Below are 21,316 nucleotides of genomic sequence, written 5' to 3'. Positions count from 1 at the left end.
TCTCCGCTAAATATGTCCGCTTCCGTGTTCCCAGCTACAAATTGGGACCACGCTATCTTGGTCCTTTCAAAATTTTGTGCCAGATTAATCCTGTCTCTTACAAACTTCTTCTTCCTCCTTCTCTTCGTATTCCTAATGCCTTTCACGTTTCTCTTCTTAAACCACTCATCATCAACCGTTTCTCTCCCAAACTTGTTTCTCCCACTCCTGTTTCCGGCTCTTCGGACATCTTCTCCGTAAAGGAGATACTGGCCTCCAAGAAGGTCAGAGGGAAAACCTTTTTTTTGGTCGACTGGGAGGGCTGTGGTCCTGAAGAGAGATCCTGGGAACCTGAGGACAATATCCTAGACAAAAGTCTGGTCCTCAGGTTCTCAGGCTCCAAGAAGAGGGGGAGACCCAAGGGGGGGGGGTACTGTTACGCCGAGCGCTCCGGGTCCCCGCTCCTCCCCGGAGCGCTCGCTACACTCTCGCTACTGCAGCGCCCCGGTCAGATCCACTGACCCGGTGCGCTGCGATACCGCCTCCAGCCGGGATGCGATTCGCGATGCGGGTGGCGCCCGCTCGCGATGCGCACCCCGGCTCCCGTACCTGACTCGCTCTCCGTCGGTCCTGTCCCGGCGCGCGCGGCCCCGCTCCCTAGGGCGCGCGCGCGCCGGGTCTCTGCGATTTAAAGGGCCACTGCGCCGCTGATTGGCGCAGTGGTTCTAATCAGTGTGTTCACCTGTGCACTCCCTATGTATACCTCACTTCCCCTGCACTCCCTCGCCGGATCTTGTTGCCATTGTGCCAGTGAAAGCGTTTCCTTGTGTGTTCCTAGCCTGTGTTCCAGACCTCCTGCCGTTGCCCCTGACTACGATCCTTGCTGCCTGCCCCGACCTTCTGCTACGTCCGACCTTGCTTCTGTCTACTCCCTTGTACCGCGCCTATCTTCAGCAGTCAGAGAGGTTGAGCCGTTGCTAGTGGATACGACCTGGTCACTACCGCCGCAGCAAGACCACCCCGCTTTGCGGCGGGCTCTGGTGAACACCAGTAGTGACTTAGAACCGGTCCACTAGCACGGTCCACGCCAATCCCTCTCTGGCACAGAGGATCCACCTCCTGCCAGCCGGCATCGTGACAATGTGCTGCTCACCAGAGGGTGTGCTTATTATTCAGCCCCCCACAATCTGAGTCTTGTGGTCGAGCCCTGCTTGGGACTGTTTTTCTAATCCCGCTCTCACCTGCTTCCACTGGATTTCTAGCAATTACCGCTCACTCCTGCATGATCAACTCTGCCTGTTCCCGCAACACAAGTGTCCAGTCCCGCCCAGTCTTGCAAACATTTTGTCACAGCTTTTAGAGATAGTACCCTTCTGTGTCTCCTCTGGCATGTTAGAAGTGTGTGGGACTGTGCAGGATTTTACGAGTAACACTGTATGTTCTGTTGTCGCTTGCTCCCGTCTGTAACAACCTCATTAACTTCCACTCCTGCAAGCTTTATATTGAGTCCCACAGGACCTACAGGACTTGCATGATCCCAATGCAGTGCTCTACCTTGTGGCTCTGTTAGAGCTCTTTTAAAGGAATAGGATTGTGAAAAAAAATGTCCATCCTATTATGCCTCAGCTTCAAAAAAACAAAACAAAACAAAAATTAACTCACCTTCCTCCTTTCCCCTGTTGTGTCGCTACAGCTCTTTGGTCCTCCGGTCCGATTTCCTCCCTTCTTCCATGTGCAAGAATTTTCACACTGCAGTCAGCGTATCGCCGGCTGCAGTGATGTCCTGCCTCGGCCGGTGATAGGTCCAGTCAGCAGGGAGAAGGCGGGCCCAGGCTCCTTATATGACAAAATGTTACTAAAATGCACAATAAATGTTAACAACACGTAGGCCATTTTTTGTGCAAATCTTCATCAACTTCTGCCGCATCTGGGCCAATGTATTTCAAATCAGCTTGTCAGACAACAAGTATGTTTTGGGTGCTATCTGCAGGTATGTCAAGTTGCTGGCTCGTCTGGTATTTTGGTTAGTGTGACAAGTTTCTACATGTTGTAATAAAAAATTACTCTATAAAGCTACATTGAATTGCTAAAGCTCCATGATGGATATGACAAATTCATTTTGATGTGTTATGATTTACTACTTACCATACAATGGAGGAAATTTATCATGCAACTAGGTCTGCTTTTTAGGTGTAAAAAAGTTGCACATATTTGTGAAAAACTCTCGATTCCCACTTTAAACTCTCAGGCCTGTGTTTAGAAAGCTGGTGTAACCTGTGTAAAAGGGGTTGTTACCTCAACCCATGTTTAATTTATTGCAATATATGATTGCGAGCTGGCGTTCTTGTAGCTGAAATCTACACCAGTTTTAGTAAATCTTTTACTCATCTTTTACATTTGATGACTATGGTAAAGCAGCATATTCTATTGTTGATATAGCTGTTGCTATATTTGTATGAAGCAGATACCATTTTGGGCCTTATATTTGTTTAGCTTTGCTTTATTGCTTATTTTATCACCTTGATTCAATGTGGCAGAGTATGCCATAACCCTTTCCTATGCATGTTCTTTTAAAGGGCCTGCCTACATGAAGCCATAGGATGGCACTTGGCAGTTGCTTTAAAATGACATAATTAACTCAATGGCCCTCATTTACTAGTGCAAAACCGACATGTTTCGTCAGGTTGTGCGCCAAATTCTTTCGCATTGCGCCATATTCTGTTGCAGTGTGGCAGATTCTGTCGCATTGTGGCAGAAATTCTGTCTGCCCCAGATTTTGCGCCCGAATTTGCACCATAATTGAAAAAACCCCGACTAACTTTCCAGTTTGCTAAGAAAACCTGTAAACGGGGCGTGGCTGCTGTAAAAGGGGGCATGGTCTCCGAAATCGGGCATGTTCCCGACATTTTCACAAAAACCCAACATATTTACTAAGGTTTCCACATAAAATGTGGTGGATTTGAGCTGAGGAAAACCCTACAGATTAGAGCATGTGTAAAAAAAGCAAAATGTAGGGAAAGTGGAAAATTTAGGGAAACCTTAGTAAATATCATGGAAAATTAATTGTAGGGAATTAAAACCCACAAAGAAACCTACACTCCACTCTTAGTAAATGAGGGCCAATGTGTCTTTATTTGTATATTAAATGCACACAAAGACAAGGAACATTCAGAGCCTAGACAAGGATTATGTAGAGAAGAAGGCTGCATAGGAAAGGAAATAGTCAGTTTATAGATGGAAAATGTTTTGTATAACCAATTGAACAATGTTTCTAATCTGCTGATAGTACTGTGCTTGGGTAAGTACTGAAAGTGCTGCTGTAACTTTTGTATTTGTACATGTCAAACATTTTATAAAGTGACAGTGCCCATTTAAGCTCCTAGACGCTAGGACACAGTGATGCCTTGCAGTTGTAGGCTAAAGATGTACATGTGGCACCTCAGGTATCCCACCCGAATGCTTTGTCTGTATAAAAAGACAGGGTGGTAAATATTCCACTGTAACTCTTTTATATACAGTCATATGATATGGCAAAGCTCTTTACAAAGATCTTTAATCTGCCCTTGAGTCTAGGGCTGAAACAACTAATCGATTAATCGGCAACTAATTGACTATGAAAATAGTTGTCAACTATTTTCATGATCAAAAAATTGGTTGGTTAGCTGGTCAGACAATTTCTAAAGTTCACATACACTTGGCGATTATTACTATATGTATATGCAACTGTGGTTCTTGGCAGCCTGTTTAGTGAAGAGGGGGCCCAGCACACACCATCTTCTGCTTCCTGCTGCTCCTTTCTGCAGCTATCGTGAGTCCCCGGTTGTCAGGCTCTGTGCTAAAGGCCACACTTGCAATAAATGCAGAGAAAAGATGCAGGAAGTAGAACACTATGTGTGCTGGTCCCCTTCTTCACTAAATAGGCTGCTGGGGGCACATGGGATGGACAACCAGAGAATGTGCTGCCCCTCCTATCTGGCCACAGGTAAGAAACAGGGAGGGGGTATAACCCTTACAAGGAAAAAAAAAATATATATATATATATTTAAAAGAATAATTAAACATATTGAAATATGATATAAAAAGCTACTTCTCTCAGCCTCTCCAAAGCTCAGCATCTAGCCGACTTCACAAATTCTCTCAACACACATTACACCCTTACCTAAATCACACAGAAGACCTTCAGTTCGATCCCCACCCCTCCCTCCCTAATCTAACTCAAATAATTAACAAATTATCTTCTCCACTATGGTCATTTTATCTGATTAGTCGATTAATCAAAACTATAATCAGCCAACTAATCAATTATGAAAATAATCGCTAGTCACAGCCCTGGTTGAGTCCGTCAGTAATACCTGACTGCCTTGAAAATGACAAACTCTAAACTGGTCTACCACCTAACCACATATGTGTACTATGAAGGATTTTTATTATTAATTTTTACACTGGTCTCAGTAAAGTGATCACATTGTTTGTTGATATTATTTCAGCTTTTTAATATAAAAGTGCCCATGTGTCTTGTAGCTAAGCCAGGAAAGCTTGGGCTCAATCTGTTCCAGTTTGTGGATAAAGATACATGAAGGAGGTGTGTGGCACTAGTGTGAAGAGGCCTTTAGAGAGCCTCCCCCTCCTTACTAATGCCTAGCATCTTGGCCCTGGTATGCACAGGGTTTAATATACTGTAACTGTCAAAGTGTACACTGAGTACCTACAATGAAGAAGCACTAAGGGCAATGACTGAGATGAGTAGTAACCGTGTTAGTCATGTAGCAGTGCCATTACCCTAATGATATTGTAACTGGTTAATTGCTTACAGTGTTTACTAATTATATGTCTGTCATGTAACGCAGGTCACATTCCCCGAGTTATTGGTTTGTTTGTTGGTTACAAATGGAGCTAGACAGATGCGTAATCTGCAAAGCTTATAAAACATAATCTATTCTTTGCAGATTGCTTGGAGACAAAAATTTCCATAAATTACCAAACAAATTTTTAACACCATTCTTTATTTTAGAAAAAAAAATGGAAAATCGCAAATTTAGCAGTTTTCACTTTGGCCAACGATCCTCATAATAGACTGACACCTCCCATTCTGAAATGATCACTTGTCAGGAGTCATATCATTATTATTACTGTACAATCAAGTTTGCAATGAAAGCTAAGATTAACGCACTATATAAATAACACAGGATAAACCATTCAAAATAGGTGATGATCACAATTTACCTCCTCTCCTCCCTACACAGTCACTTTTTCACAGGCCACAGAGCATGTCTTGAAAACTTTTTTCATGCATTTTTTTCAACTTTTTTAGGCAATACATTCCCTTTGAAGCATGACACCCAATTATGGGTACTATTTGCAGGGTGTTTGGATATGATCGTGACGCCAGGGCACCATTAACCTACACAGCTTTTCCTGGGCCAGGCACAGGATAATAAATACACTGATAAATACACTGACAGAACTTAATCAATACAGACTTCTGTGCAGAGGGACGGGCAAAGTGGAACATGTGGAGCATGTAGCCTTTCTGGGAGTTGTAGTGGCTGATGAAGGGAGCTTTACGATTAGAAGCAGCACACGCTGTATTAAGAGACTGAACTTGACAGACAGACTGACTGACTGAAGTAGAGATTTCCCCCAAGTACTTTGTTTACCGCCAGACTTTGCCAATTCACCTGTGTGATGGAGTTTCCTGAGATTTGGCATGGCTGGGATATTTAGTACACTTCTCTCCTCCCTTGGCTTCTCCTCTTGGTACCTCAGTTTACAAGCTGGAACATATTCTCCTGTCCTCACTAAACTGCTACCGCAGCTAGACACACTGGACTGCACTCTGACAAGTCCAGACTAGAACTGCACTCTACTCTCCCCTACACTACATTAAGGGTGATTTAGGGGTCTCCTATTGGGTAATAGGGTCATCTGATCCCTCTGTCACAATCCCTTAAGGGTACAGTACATAAATTAGCACATATCACAGCATATTAATAAATCATAGAGCAGCAGGCCCAGTAAGCAGCCAGACAAGGTGCAATGTCTAGCCCAGAGGACAGTCTTTGGTGCTGGGACACCACAGAAGGGTATGGTATGTCCACCTTTGAACAGTGTTGTGTTATTAATAGTGGAGAACATACTGTTACTTCAGCTTCTCCTGTCTATTATTTTTTTGGGGGAAGATGCTACGCAACAGCCTCATGACTCATCAATCTAATGCTGATCTACCAGGGCTCATTTGCTGTAGGAGTTACTGATTCCTCTGATGTTGCAGTGTTAGCTAGGCAGGAACACAGTATATAGTCCCTCACGTAAGGTGTAGGCAGCAGAGTTCCCTCACATTAGGTGTAGGCAGCAGAGTTCCCCCACAGTAGCTGTAGGCAGAGGGGTCCCCCCACAGTAGTTGTAGGCAGCGGGGTCTCCCCACAGTAGGTGTAAGCATCAGGGTCCCCCCACAGTAGATGTAGACAGCGGAGGCCCCCACAGTAGGTGTAGGCGAATATAGTAAATGTTCTGTGCATTTGAACCCAGTATTGCTTGTACTTTCCTAGCCTAGCTTTGTTCAAAATCAGTCCACTTGGTTCTTGTTTCATTCTTGTGTAGTCCTTGTTTTTGTATCTTGTAGAATAGTTTGCTGTTTCTCACAAACTTGCTGCATAGCTGCTCAGTTCAGTATTGCTCAGTGGCGAACTGACCGGCCAGGGCCCGGCCGGCTAAAGGGCCCGCTGCTGCCACCCCTACCAAGGATCCAGGACACTTGTCTCAGATCCCCAGCAGACAGCGCTGCCTTCTCCTGTATGTGCGGTACACACACATGCAGGAGAAGGCATCCTCTCTGTGTGAGGCGCATCTACATCTACACAGAGGAGATGTGACCTCTGCCCCCAGACAGTGCAGTGCAGATGCCCATGACATCACTCATAGGCACCTGCACTGTGGAGGAAGGAAGACGCGGGCCCCTGCTGCGCTCCGGAGAAGAAGATTGCTGTGTGGGACACATACAGGTGAGCATCATTTTATTTAATTTTTTTCAATCTGGGATTGGGGGGGGTGAGGGTAAAACTCTACTGCTGACACCTACTGTTGGGCTGTGGGGGGACCCCGCTGCCTACACCTATGTGGGGTGGCCCCGCTACCTACACCTATGTGGGGGGACTCTGCTGTCTACACCTACTGTGGGGGGACCCCACTGCCTACACCTACTGTGGGGGGACCCCACTGCCTACACCTACTGTGGGGGGATCCTGCTGCCTACACCTACTGTGGGGGGACCCCGCTGCCTACACCTAATGTGGGGGAACTCTGCTGCCTACACCTAATGTGAGGGATTATCTACTGTGTTCCTGATATGGGGACAAACTACCAAACTAATAGGAGGGCTATCTACTACCTACATAGGGGGTTTTCATACAGGGGCAGCTATCTGATTTTTCCCAGGTTGCAATGTGGCAGAGACCTGACTCACTAGTCAGTTAATGACAGGGAGCCTGTCTGCTTCAATGGGTGGAGCGATCACTTGGTGGGAGAGAGCTGTAGGCACCCTGATTGAAAACCATAGGTCTTTTGAATGGATGCAGCTCATTTATGTTTCAATGGGTAGGGTGGCTGATGTGTGGGAGGGAGGAAAATGGAATTATGGGATTTGTAGTCAGAAAAGGAAAACTCAAGTAGGAAATACCAGTTTACAAATAGCTAGCCACAGTGTAATGGTAATCTCACAACATAGCCATTTAGCCCCAAGACAAGCGCAGATCCTTCCTAAGCATGTCCATTACTGTCTGCCAGGTACATACTAAAATCACCTTATGGATGATTACCCCTTTAAACTTTTTTTAAACTTTTTTTTTTACACTTTTAGTCCACTTAGGGGACTTTTAGGAGGAATCATTTGTTTCCTCATACTGATCAATGTGGTTCCATAAAACTACGTTGATCTGTGTGCTCTGCGCTCGACTGATAAATCCTGGTCCTACCAGTCTTTATGATTCTGAGGGCAGGAGCCGACACAACAGGAGAGGTAAGCCCTACGGCTACCTCAGCAGTGGATCGCCCCCCTCCCCCCCCCCCCCGCAATCACACTGCAGTGGGGCCATCCACCCCACTGGACCACCAGGGACAGGATAAAAGCACCTTTAGATGCCGCTGTCAACTTTGACAGCGGTGATCTAAAGGGTAAATAGCCGGCTGCGGTGATCACCGCATGTCGGCTATTAACGCCAGCCCCCAGCTACAGGAATGAGCTGGGGGCCGGCCGGTATGATGTGGGCTCAAATCAGGAGCCCGCGTCATACCCTGTTAACGGCACATGGACGAGTATAGACGTCCATGGTCGTTAACGGGTTAAAAATATGAGAGAGGCCTGTAATTTTCATCATAGGTATACCTGAACTATGAGACATAATGAGAGAAAAAATCCATGAAATCCCATTGTCTGATTTTTAAAGAATTTATTTGCAAATTATGGGGAAAATAAGTATTTGGTCAATAACAAAAGTTTATTTCAATACTTTGTTATATACCCTTTGTTGCCAATGACAGAGGTCAAACGTTTTCTGTAAGTCTTCACAAGGTTTTCACACACTGTTGCTGGTATTTTCGCCCATTCCTCCATGCAGATCTCCTCTACAGCAGTGTTTTGGGGCTGTCGCTGGGCAACACGGACTTTAAACTCCCTCCAAAGGTTTTCTATGGGGTTGGAATCTGGGGACTGGCTAGGCCACTCCAGGACCTTGAAATGCTTCTTACGAAGCCACTCCTTTGTTGCCCGAGCAGTGTGTTTGGGATCATTGTCATGCTGAAACACCCAGCCACATTTCAGCTTCATTGACCTTACTAATGGAAGGAGGTTTTCACTCAAAATCTCACGATACATGGCCCCGTTCATTCTTTCATTTACACGGATCAGTCATCCTGGTCCCTTAGCAGAAAAACAGCCCCAAAGCAGGATGTTTCCACCCCCATGCTTCACAGTAGATATGATGTTCTTTGGATGCATCTCAGCATTCTTTCTCCTCCAAACACGACATGTTGAGTTTTTACCAAAAAATTCTACTTCTACTGGTTTCCTCTGACCATATGACATTCTCCCAATACTCTTCTGGATCATCCAAATGCTCTCTAGCCTCCTGAGCGGTATTCCCGAACGTGACTCGGGTTTAATTTTCCCTGCCAGGATCGGTAACCCCGAGTCACGCTCGGGGTAGAATTACAGAGTTCCCGGGCCGGGCTGCACGATATATCGCAAAAGCAATGCGATATAGCGATGCGGCCCCCCGGGAAAACTTGCGATTATCTGCTCTGGTCGGCTCCTGTTGCGGGGGCCGGCCAGAGCAGGTAAAGAAAAATACTAAAAGTCAGTGTTTCCCTACCAGGGGGCCTCCAGCTGTTGCAAAACTACAACTCTCAGCATGCCCGAACAGCCAAAGGCTGTCCGGGCATGCTGGGAGTAGTAGTTTCACAACAGCTGGAGGTACCCTGTCAGAAAAACACTGAGCTAAATGTAAAAGGAAAAAGTAGTAAAATAAAAAAACCTTTTGCTCACCTAGTCCCGGTCCCTGAAGATGTCGTTCCCCTCTGTGCGCTCTGGTCCCTGCTCTATTCATCTTACAGGACCTTTCACTTTTCAGCCAATCACAGGCCGCAGTGGTGTAAAGTCTGTGATTGGCTGAAGGGGAAAGGGCTTGTTCTGCAGCAAATACACTAGGTTTGAAATCTGCCCGGCAAACCTAGTGTATCCTGCTGCAGAACAAGGTGACAAGGGGGGGATAGGAAGAATGTGACAAAGGGGGGAATGTGACAGAGGGGGGGATGTGACAGGGGGGGGGGGAATGTGACAGGGGGGAATGTGACAAGGGGGGGGAATGTAACATGAAGGGGGAGAATGTGACAAGGGGGGAATGTGACAGGGGGGAATGTGACAGAGGGGGGGATGTGACAAGGGGGGGGGAAATGTGACAGGGGGGAATGTGACAAGGGGGGGATGTAACACGAAGGGGGAGAATGTGACAAGGGGGGGAATGTGACAAGGGGGGGAATGTGACAGGGGGGGAATGTGACAAGGGGGGAAGAATGTGACAAGGGGGGAAGAATGTGACAAGGAGGGGGGAGAATGTGACGGGGGGATGTGACAAGGGAGAGGGGGAATGTGACAAGGGAGGGGGAATGTGATGGGGGAGATGTGAAATGGGCGGGGGGGAGATGTGAGATTCAGTGCAAAAAATTGTACCGCTTTTGGTACAAATTTCCAGAAAGAATCATACCGCCAGGGAGGCTAGCAAACTTCAGACAGGCTCAGACATGTACTGGCTTAAGCAGGGGGGACATGTCTAGCACTGCATAATTTAAGTTCCTGGTGGCGTAGTGTGTTATTAATGGTAGCCTTTGTTACTTTGGTCCCAGATCTCTGCAGGTCATTCACTAGGTCCCCCTGTGTGGTTTTGGGATTTTTGCTCACCATTCTTGTGATCAATTTGACACCATGGTGTGAGATCTTGCGTGAAGCCCCATATTGCAGGAGATTATCAGTGGTCGTGTATGTCTTCTATTTTCTAATAATTGCTCCCACAGTTGATTTGCTTGCCTATAGCTGATTCAGTCTTCCCAGTCTGGTGCAGGTCTACAATTTTGTTTCTGGGGTCCTGCACAGCTTTTTGGTCTTGGCTCGGTGGAGGTTGGATTGTTTTTGCGGTTGTGGACAGGTGTCTTTTATACTGATAACAAGTTCAAACAGATGCCATTAATACAGGTAACGAGTGGAGGATAGAGGAGACTCTTAAAGAAGTTACAGGTCTGTGAGAGCCAGAAATCTTGCTTGTTTTCCACCATAATTAGCAAATAATTTCTTTAAAAATCAGACAATGTGATTTTATGGATTTTTTTTTTCTCATTATGTCTCTCATAGTTGAGATATACCTATGATGAAAATTACAGGCCTCTCATCTTTTTAAGTGGGAGAACTTGCACAATTGGTGGCTGACTAAATACTCTTTTTGCCCTACTGTATCTAAGGAAAGTTTCAGGTAAAGTTGGTTAGTTTTTGTAGTCTTTTTCCATTCATCCTTCAACTGCTTCTATTCCTGTCATAATTAGTTTCAATTCTTGTTGTTCATGCTATACTCTCATTGATATGTGATTTAATATATTTTTACTTGCAACTGTCTTGTTGTAACACAATTCAGCCTAGCCGGAAGTCCTGAGGTTATATGAGTAAAGTTAGCTGATAACAGGACCCAGGAAAGGTGACTGTTATTGGTGCACTCTGGTGACATAGAGATATAGAAGACTGTTAGAAAAAGACCACGTGGTTCATCTAGACTGCCATCCAGCCAGCATCATTAAAGTTACCCCGTTGACATAGAATTACTGCTCAAAGAATAGAGAATATTAGGAAATACATTACATAACTATTTTCCTAACTGTTGCTTAAAAATATATACCAATATACAAGTAAAGTCTCTCCAAAAGACTACCTGTAGAAGACCACCCATGATCTAGACTTATTTCCTCTGTGAATGGGCCCTTTGCCTCTCATTCAAGAGCCTTGCCCATCTAGAAGAATATCTTTAATGTTGAATGGTCTTTACTGTAAAATATAATTATTTGTATCTGTTTTGATGCCAACTGGAGATTAGTTAGATGGGCAGAGCTGTTAAATATGTTGATGGTAATTGTGAACCAGCTACAACAGTACTAGGTTCATTGGCTCTCCCGCTCGTAGTGTAAATTATTGGCTATTTCTTTTTGTCCATTGTACATTGAGAGATGAAATAATAGTAACACATGACATCTCTGGATCAAAAGGGTTATTTTGTGGGAAAACAATAATTTCAAAACATCTCTAGTAACCAATTAACAAAACTGTTTCCTATATTGGTTACTCTTATAAAGTGTTGTTGTCAAATACTCACCTTCTTTAAAGAGCAACTCCTGCAGGCAGATTTTTCCAGCCAGTAACTTTACTCAAACGGACAATTGTTTCCTTTTGCCTTTTAAGTCCTGAACCATGAAAACAAATTGAATCTTTGTATGAGGGTAGATTAGCATTTCAATTAGGCGTGATCGGTAGTGAATAATACCGTATTTTTTTTCCTGATGTTTTTGCAAAACGCATTCAAAAAGGTTTTATGTCATTAAAAGCAGTTACAGTGAAATTCTTGTCCTTTACAAACTCTACAAAATACTTTATTTGAAGAGAACAAGCGATTTAAAATATTGAAACAAGTAAGGAAACCTTCAGATAAGAAGGAGATAGTCCTCCTTGTTACGATAAATTTGTAACCTAAACCAAAGTGGCTGTTAGGGTCCTACCATGTTTTGGTTACTTATGTATCTGATTTCTTAACCTTGGCACCTATGCTGTAGAGGGCAGAATAAAAAAACAACAACTTTGTTCTCTTGCGTTAGTCAATATTGGGTCTGAGGGGCTTCAAGCTCAAACTGAATTGTTACATTGGCTATTGTAAGCAATGGCAAGAAAATATAGGTTATATAAGCTTAGGCAATGGATAGTGCTATTAGGTAAAGGCAAAGCTACAGTATATGTGTACCATGACCCTTCAAAGATCAGTATAAGTTTATAGTTATTCTAGGAAAAGGAAATTTGGGCTCACACAAGTAATATGCAAGTAAATAATGATGAGCAAACCTCCCAAAATTAGTTTCCAGAGGTTTTACTAGAATCAAGCTACCACCTGGTACTTTGATTGTAAGGAGTAAAGTGGCAAAGTTCAGTATGGTCACTTATCTTCATGGGTCATACAGTAAGCAGGGATGCATACCACATTTCCACATACAGATACTAATGGGATCAGAGTGCATAACATTGCCACTTACCTTTTTGAATGGACAATAAGTACCAAAGCATAATGCCTTGCTGCTTAGTGTAGAGAAGCAGTGATTCCTTTTAAAATGATAGTTGTCCCTGTCCCTTGGCTTTAAGTGGAATAATACTCACCCAATCCTGCTAATGTCTATGGTTAGGCCCAGACTGGGGTTTTCCTCTTAGGCCTTAAGTGACCACAATTTGGTCACTAGAGCAGCGCAGGATACAACATCATTATTGTCGTGGTCACTGACAGGAGCTAAGAGCAGGGGATTCAGGTGATTCATCACTTAGGCACTGAGTGGTTAGTTATAGAGCGCATGTCTGGCCACTCAATAAGTACAGGAGCAGGTACTTCTGTTCTTGTTCTGTACTGAAGCGAATTACAGAAAATGCTGATTCAAACAAATCTTATGTTTGATTTTTATTTTGAATATATCAAAATTGTTTCAAATTGATTCACTTCTCACTAGCGGCAGACTTAAAGTTTACCCGTACTTCTAAAAAATACTTTTAACATGCCCTACGGGCGTGTCAAAAGTTTTGATTGGAAGGGGTCTGCGTGATTATGGGCCTCCTTTTCAAAACTTTAGCTGCAGACAGCATAGATCTCTCTGAGAGCAGGACATGAACGTATATATGTTTGTTACTTTATAAGAAGCCCCAGCAGCATGTAAAAATATCAATAATGCCTAGCTTTTAAGGACATTTATTTTTACATTTGTTGGGTACAAATCGAAAGCTGTCTATCTGGGGAAGCAGATTCAAAAGCATTATTATACTTAACAATTTGGGCAATCAGGGTACCGCACAAATGCTCCCCACTTTCAGTTGCAGGTTTGAAATGCTGTTCTTTATTACATCACCAGAAACAGAATATTAATTCTTCACTTATAGCACACCCACCCACCAAGACCTCAATGTGAAGGGATGGATTCAGAGAGGCCTCTTAGCTCTATCCCAATTATACACTCTGGGTACTTTCTGCTCATTTGTGTTTTTACGCACTACTTATAATATTCTGAAAACGGATTTTTAATATTCCCAAACCATATTGCTAGCTAAAGGGACAGAGGAACCGACATAATTGGAAGCAGGATTTTTGTATATGCACCTTTCTTTAAAATGCCTGAAACCCATTTATGATTTATTAGATAATGCAACCACAGATTTCCTCTCACCTCCATATTCATCTTGGGAAGAAGATCCAGAGTGTAATATCTCTTCTGTAGAATGGCAACAATTGACCAGGTGGATGTATAAAGCCCTACGATGCACTTCTCATTTGGAAGCTGTTACAAAGACCAGAATGAATTGGTACTTAACTCCAGCTATTATACCAGCTATCACATCCCCTCCCATAGGCTTGCATTGAGGGGCGGAGTGTGACGTCACACGGGGGCGGAGGCCTGACGTCACACGCCGCCTGACCCGTGGTCGCCTGTAATCAGACCCGGAGCAAACATGCTCCAGGGACTGATTTTAACTGGGGTGCTGCGTGCAAGATCACGGGGGTCACCAGCGGCAGGACCCCCGCGATCAGGCATCTTATCCCCTATCCTTTGGATAGGGGATAAGATGTCTAAGCGCCGGAGTACTCTTTAAGATTACTATCAGCAGGAATGTGTGCTGGTTTATGTTTCACATTGGTCTAAGATGCTCTAGGTGTAGAATTTTTCTTTCATTAAAGTCAAACTTATAGATTATACAATTATATATTGCTTATGGGTTTTTCAGAAGAAACATTTCCTCTTCTTCTTTTTCTTCAGGGTAGGGTTAAATATGCATACACAGCATATTTTAGGCTGCGAGAACTCTGCTGGGCAGCAGGAAATATGTTGCATGTGCACTAGGAGCAGACACACGGGGCTTTCCCCACCGCAGCCCTATGTGTGCAGTGAGATTCGGAGGTGGGCCAAGCACACCAACATAATGGGGAAGTGCAGCCTGCCTCTAAACCTTATTGCACACTTAGGCCTGCAGCGGGGAAACCTTTTGTGTCTGCTTCTAGCGCATACGCAGCATATTTCCCACTGACTGGCAGATTTCTCACAGTATCAGATACATTGTGTATGCGCTGTGTGTGACATTACCCTAAAATGACTGCGTGAACAAGCCCTTCTGCTTGCATAAATGTGTTCTGTTCTCTAAACTGCATATTATGTGTGAATTGTGGTTAGCATTCTCTAGACATATTTTTGTCTATAAAAGATGGAAAACAGGGAAATCTTGACTTCAAAGCATCTACTGTAGATATATGAAATACCTGTAAATGTTAGAAACTTTCTTAAAATTTGGACTCTAGGGAGCGTTCAGTCTGCCCACTGTTGACTTTCTTAAGTTTTCCCTAAATTGGTTTCACAACATTAGATATTTATCCAAATAATGTGTGAAAATTAATCCCCAATGTGTGAACATGAATGGTAATTCAAAATGTATTGTCTCTTGGTTTGAAGCTCTTTAGGGCCATGTTTCTAGTTACAAATGAAAAGCCCAGTAAGTAAAGCATTTTTTCCCAGGAGGAATTTAAGAAGCCCTTCAAGCCGCTGGAAACAACTTACTAGAGACAGTTTTAGAACAGCATTCAAGAAATGTGAAATAACAAGACCACACAGCTTTCAAAACCTTTCTCATCCTGATCATTTGCTACAGTATTCAGTTTAAAGGTGTATAGCCATTTTGAAAATAATAAAGTAAAAATATAGATGTATCTTATATATTTGTAACACCTAAAAAATAAATAATTATGGGAATTAGCTCAAGTTTAAAGGGGTTATTAGGTGTAAAGATTTTTTTTCCACGCCAACTGCAATAAAGAATAAATAAAATAAAGCTATGCATACCTTTCACACTTCCCTGCTGTCTCCAGTAACACTGTTTACAATCTCCAATGCTCTTTTCTTCTCGGTGCTGAGGCCCAGCCCGTCAATTGCCACTTAACCAATCACTGGCTGAGAAAGGACACCAGCTCAGGCCAGTGATTTGACTGAGCAGCAATTGATGTATTGGGCTTCATCACTCAGAAGAGGAGAGTACCTGAAACTGGGAACAGGGTAACCAGGGGAAGCAAGGGAGCAAAGAAGGTATGTATATCTTTGTATGAAAAGATAGTGGCACTCCTGATTGCAGTGATTGCTATGGCCAGCTTGGAGCCGGAGGCCGGGATCATGATGTCATGGCCATGCCCCCTTGTGATGTCCCATTACGCCACCTCCATTCATGTCTATGGGAGGGGGCATGTAGGCAAACACGCCCCCTCTCATAGACATGAATAAAGGGGGCGTGGCGTGATGTAACGAGGGGGCATGGCCGGGATGTTACAACCACTGCTACAGGAACCCGGCATTTGTTTAGAACGCTGGGTGCTGCAGGAGGTCACAGGGGCCCCAGCAGAGAGACTCTAGCAGCAGAGTACCCCTTTAAGGATTGGAATTTCCGATTAGAAACTTCTTTAGTACTTAAGGAAAAAAAGGGGGTAAAAAATGCCTCTAGACTAATACCATAGAATGGTACATGATGATGAAATTACAGAAAAATTAGTCGGACTGTGCTTCACTTTAAATGATGTAAAAATTTAATATGAAATATTACATAAAATGAATAATGCAAATCTAATACATATATGCCTCCTACCACAGGGCCCTTGTGGGGAGGTATGATAATGATATACAAAAAATATTTTAAAAAGTGTTTAAAAAATGGCATGCACATTATATTCTACCGCTATCCCAATATTTTGTAAACTGACATAATATACTTTTATAAGGTACACTCCGTTCTCATATGATTTAGAACAGTTCGCAGAATGGTATAATTACCAACTTCTAAAGATGATTTTTGACTGGACGTCCGAGAGGTGTGTAGAGGCTGTGTCCAACGCTAGTATGTGTTTACGGTGACGGGCCTGGATGCCACAGGCCAAGGAAAAATCACCGGTCACGGAATAATTCCGGAGATGGATGCAGGCTCGGAGACAGATGTTGTGGAGGCTGTGTCCAGCGCTGGCATGCGCTTGCGGTGACGGGCCCGATTGCCACAGGCCAAGGAGAAGTCACCGGTGAACAGTGAACAGTGAAGCTCAGAGTCCTTTTATACATGTTACCTGTCTAATTGTAACAGGTGTGTTTCTGTTTAGATCTTCCGCAAATAGCGGAATGGAACAGGAAACATAGAGTTGTTTCATCTTGATAGAACAATGTTCACATTTAGAATCAGTATATATGCGTTCTTACTTAAGTAGTATTATATATATTATAAATATTGAAACAGTACACAATAAGATAATTAGGATGTACAGATAGAGTAAAAAGAAAATAGTACAAAAATAATAATGGAGTATAGAGATAATAATAAAAAACGAAAAATAAATAAAAAATAATAAAGATAAATATAAACATTCATAAAAGTAAAAGAGACTAAATAAGATAGAAATAAAATAGAAGATTAAAAAATAATAAAAAGTAAAAAAGTAAAAAATTTAAAAAATTTAAAAATATAAAGTAAAAATAGAAAAAAGAGAAATATGAAAAAAAAATATATAGAGAAAAATAATATATATAGAAAAATAATAATAAAAATAAATGAATAAATAACATAAAATAAAATAAAATAGTACAAATATAGGTATACATAAGAAAATACAGTCACTAAAAGCAGTTAGTACACAAAGAGGTTAAGGAATGGCTTGTCACGCAGAACGAAGATAGAGTGGGTCCAGCTCCTCCATGGGGGCCCCTGAGGAGAAAAGGGGGCCTCCATGGGGAGAGCGGGACACACTCTACAAAAATCCAAAAAGTTCAAAATTCGAGTTCAAGCCATTCGGCTCTAAGGAGTTGAATTCATAAATCTTCTGACTTTCAGCCTTAGACATTTTAACATGGATTTATGTAGTCAGAAGATTTATAAATTCAACTCCTTAGAGCCGAATGGCTTGAACTCGAATTTTGAACTTTTTGGATTTTTGTAGAGTGTGTCCCGCTCTCCCCATGGAGGCCCCCTTTTCTCCTCAGGGGCCCCCATGGAGGAGCTGGACCCACTCTATCTTCGTTCTGCGTGACAAGCCATTCCTTAACCTCTCTGTGTACTAACTGCTTTTAGTGACTGTATTTTCTTATGTATACCTATATTTGTACTATTTTATTTTATTTTATGTTATTTATTCATTTATTTTTATTTGTATTATTTTTATATATATATTATTTTTCTCTATATATATTTTTTTCATATTTCTCTTTTTTTCTATTTTTACTTTCTATTTTTTTATTTTTTCAATGTTTTATTTTTTTACTTTTTATTATTTTTTAATCTTCTATTTTATTTCTATCTTATTTAGTCTCTTTTACTTTTATGAATGTTTGTATTTATCTTTATTATTTTTTATTTATTTTTCGTTTTTTATTATTATCTCTACACTCCATTATTATTTTTGTACTATTTTCTTTTTACTCTATCTGTACATCCTAATTATCTTATTGTGTACTGTTTCAATATTTATAATATATATAATACTACTTAAGTAAGAACGCATATATACTGATTCTAAATGTGAACATTGTTCTATCAAGATGAAACAACTCTATGTTTCCTGTTCCATTCCGCTATTTGCGGAAGATCTAAACAGAAACACACCTGTTACAATTAGACAGGTAACATGTATAAAAGGACTCTGAGCTTCACTGTTAAAGATATCTCTACTGAGGAAAGGGTCATACATAAAGTACCCTGAAACGCGTCTAGAGAAAGAAATATTTACCGCATGACCACCGCAATCCACAAACCGCTATTTCTTACCTCCTATACAACTTTGTCATCTGCTGTTTCCACACCTGGCTGTACTCCATCCGCCATTCCACCAGACGCCGAGAGATCCTCCACGAGGCTTTCCTTCGTTTCCGGAGTAAGATCCATCCATCTCCGAGTGCACCTCCATCTCCGGAGCTACTCCGTGACCGGTGACTTCTCCTTGGCCTGTGGCAATCGGGCCCGTCACCGCAAGCGCATGCCAGCGCTGGACACAGCCTCCACGACATCTGTCTCCGAGCCTGCATCCATCTCCGGAATTATTCCGTGACCGGTGATTTTTCCTTGGCCTGTGGCATCCGGGTCCGTCACCGTAAACGCATACTAGCGTTGGACACAGCCTCTACACACCTCTCGGACGTCCAGCCAAAAATCACCTTTAGGAGTTGGTAATTATACCATTCTGCGAACTGTTCTAAATCATATGAGAATGGAGTGTACCTTATAAAAGTATATTATGTCGGTTTACAAAATATTGGGATAGCGGTAGAATATAATGTACATGCCATTTTTTAAACACTTTTTTAAATATTTTTTGTTTATCATTATCATACCTCCCCACAGGTGCCCTATGGTAGGAGGCATATATGTATTAGATTTGCATTATTCATTTTATGTAATATTTCATATTAAATTTGTACATCATTTAAAGTGAAGCACAGTCCGACTAATTTTTCTGTAATTTCATCATCATGTACCATTCTATGGTATTAGTCTAGAGGCATTTGGTACCCCCTTTTTTTCCTTATATATTATTTTATTACTGGTATTTTTTTGGTGTAAATACTTTCCATTTAGCCTCGACTAATTTATATTGTGAGCTGCACATACCCCACTTTCTTTTTGATTCTTTAGTACTTAATCGTGGCAGTTGTTGTCCAATACTCACTAGTAAAAGCTAAGTAGGTTCAGACTAGAATAAGCTATTCACATGCATCTTTATGCCAATGGAATGGAGTCAAGTCTTACACATGGAGTAGCCACAGGATGTACATGTTATAAAAACTGTCATATACAATGTTATGAACATTGTATACACCAAAACTTGCTTATCTTTTCCTCATGGGAACTTGCGAAGTAGATTTTAGTGAAGGTGGGCACCAATATTGATCATAATTAATGTCAAATTGGGTTAAAAAAAATGTATTGCTAAACCAGAGATTATTGCGACAACTGGAAGCTCTTTGCAGTTTGATAAATTCTGGAATACGTTAAAAATTACATGTTTTCTTTATTCTCTGGGTCAATAAGATTAAAATAATACCCATGGTTAAATACATTTCCATTATTGTGCTTCTTTTAAAAAAACTCAAACTTTTTTTTAACAAAATCAGTATTTTAAAAATTTCCTTATTTTGACCATCTCTAACTTTGTTATTTTTCCGTATTCAGGAATGTGTGAGGGCTCAATTTTTGCACCATGATCTGTATACATTTACGCCGTTCGCTGTAGGGGATCATTAACATTATATTTTTATAGTTCAGACATTTACGCACGCAACGGAACCAAATATGTTTATTAGTTATTGTTTTTTTACGCTGTTTTGTATTCATATGGGGAAAATGGGTGATTTAAAACTTTATTGAGGAGGGGCTTTTTCACATTTTTTTTTTACTTTTTTACATTTATTTTACACTTTTTTAGTCCCCATAGGGGACTATTTATAGCAATCATTAGATTGCTAATACTGTTCAGTGCTATGCATAGGGCATAGAACTGATCAGTATTATCGGTGATCTTCTACGCTGGTCTGCTGGAAGGCGGATCAGTGCAGAAGACCCCGGGAGACAGAAGGAGGCAGGGGAGGCTAATCTGATCCCTGCGGCAGTGCCACGGGCGATCAGATCAGCCATTATAAGTTCAGCACTGCCGCAGATGCTGTGATCTGTATTGATCACGGCACCTGAGGGGTTAATGGCCAACATCAGCAAGATCGCTCATGTCCGCCATTACCAGCGGGTCTGCGGCTGCCAGCCGCCGGGACCCGCGGGGAATGAAGTGAGGGCAGCTCTTGCGTTCGTGTCACAGCTATGCCGTAAATGTATGGTGCTGTGCGCTAAGTGATGCTATGCAGCGCCATACATTAATGGCGCATGTCCTTAAGGGGTTAAAAAATTGCCCTATTTTGAAATTTCTTTTTATAGATTTTTTGACAAAAATGTGACAAAAAAATGTTGGACTTTTTTATTTATTTTTTTATTTTACATTTACACCATTTATCATACGGGATAAGAAATATTATATTTTGATTGGATCCCTGCGGCAGTGCCATGGGCAATCCGATCATCCATTTAACTCCTTAAGGACCGGGGTTTTTTCCATTTTTGCATTTTCGTTTTTTGCTCCTTGCCTTTAAAAAATCATAACTCTATCAATTTTGCACCTAAAAATCCATATGATTGCTTATTTTTTGCGTCACCAATTCTACTTTGTAATGACATCAGTCATTTTGCCCAAAAATCTATGGTGAAACGGAAAAAAAAATCATTGTGCGACAAAATTGAAAAAAAAAACGCTGTTTTGTAAATTTTGGGGGCTTCCGTTTCTACGTAGTACATTTTTCGGGAAAAATGGCACCTTATCTTTATTCTGTAGGTCCATCCAATTAAAATGATACCCTACTTATATAGGTTTGATTTTGTCGTACTTCTGGAAAAAATCATAACTACATGCAGGAAAATTAATACATTTAAAATTGTCATCTTCTGACCCCTATAACT

The 21,316-nt window shown here is 41.9% G+C and overlaps 1 protein-coding gene across 2 annotated transcripts in view; it reads left to right on the top strand.

Annotated features, from left to right (window-relative positions):
* The window catches only part of SLC6A11 (solute carrier family 6 member 11), a 375,576-nt gene that overhangs the window by 208,620 nt on the left and 145,640 nt on the right, over positions 1–21,316 (top strand). The gene's annotated exons all lie outside the window — the stretch shown is intronic.

The sequence above is a fragment of the Hyla sarda genome, chromosome 6, assembly GCF_029499605.1.
Source record: "Hyla sarda isolate aHylSar1 chromosome 6, aHylSar1.hap1, whole genome shotgun sequence".
Classification (NCBI taxonomy): Eukaryota; Metazoa; Chordata; class Amphibia; order Anura; family Hylidae; genus Hyla; species Hyla sarda.
This window is presented reverse-complemented; position numbering and strand designations above follow the sequence as displayed.